This window comes from Octopus bimaculoides, chromosome 2, assembly GCF_001194135.2.
Source record: "Octopus bimaculoides isolate UCB-OBI-ISO-001 chromosome 2, ASM119413v2, whole genome shotgun sequence".
Lineage (NCBI taxonomy): Eukaryota > Metazoa > Mollusca > Cephalopoda > Octopoda > Octopodidae > Octopus > Octopus bimaculoides.
The window spans coordinates 89,876,985-89,878,203 of NC_068982.1; the positions used below are offsets into that span (position 1 = coordinate 89,876,985).

General features: G+C 35.4%; 1 protein-coding gene across 3 annotated transcripts in view; it reads right to left on the reverse strand.

Moving 5' to 3' along the window:
- The window catches only part of LOC106874430 (uncharacterized), a 1,214,035-nt gene that overhangs the window by 400,904 nt on the left and 811,912 nt on the right, over positions 1-1,219 (reverse strand). The window lies entirely within an intron of this gene.

The following is a 1,219-nucleotide window of genomic DNA, read 5'->3' on the forward strand; positions in this document are numbered from 1 at the left end:
TATATAGAGAGAGAGAGAGAGAGAAAGAGAGAGAGAGAGAGAGAAAGAGAGAGAGAGAGAGAGAAAGAGAGAGAGAATGAGAGAATAATTATAGAGTATTATAGTAGAGTATTTCTAACATAACTACAAACGTTACACATTTCCCAGGATGGATATACTAACTATCAGCTATTACTTCCCCTTACAAAGGATAAAATGTGAAGCCGATCTCAGATATGAGCACACAATTACTATACCTTACGGCAGTACATCCGATGCTCTAGTGAACCTCCTCGAATTTATGTCACGCTTAATGCATTTAAAACCCTACTGGGTGGAGTCTATTTTGTCTTTCTTTTTTCGATAATTTATATACGAACCATATGGTGAGGCCGTGACATATGTATGATATAAACATTATTTAAGGGTGACAAATTGGCTAAAGTCGTTAGGAAATTGAAGCGGATGTCTAGCGATATTTGCTCCGGCCCTTTAGGTCTTAAGTTCAGTTCCCACTGTGGCATACTTATGTGACTGACTTAATCTCGTCGCCCGATAGTAACATCAAGTTTACTTGCCTTTAACAAAGACCAAGCCAGGTCAGGTCATAGAGTTCAGAATACCTTCTTGCCTGCTTTCTACTAGTGGAAGCTCTGTGAAGTATCAGGGCCCGACTAAAAAGACGGGAGTAAAAATCGGTTGACTGTCACATCGACAGCATGAGTGGAAGTCACCCTGTCCGTCCACAAAATATGTGCCTTTGTGTCTATATAAGAAAGTGGTATAGCTTAACCCTTTTTGTAAATTATAAAAAACAAAACAACCATACAAAGCACGTACATAGTGTTTCTTTAGTTATTTAGTTTCTTTCAACCACACCGCTAAGGCTATGCAAGAATACCGCCTTCATATTCTAAAAAGTCTGGGTAAATTAGTAGCGATTCGTCATTTTGATAAATAAATATCAATCTGTTCTGAAGTCGTACAAAGTAAACTACGTCAGAATAACCTTGTGCGCGTTTAACCTTATAAGGTTATATGACGTACGTTCAGCAAGTATAAAGCAAACGTACTTGACTTTTCACTAAGAACAAATTGTAATTTTTTTATATATCTCTATATGCATATATATATATATATATATATATATTATTACATATATATTCTTTTTTTTTAAGAAATGTAAAACATAAGTGTATTAATGTGTGCATGTGTGTACATATCAATATATGTATGAATG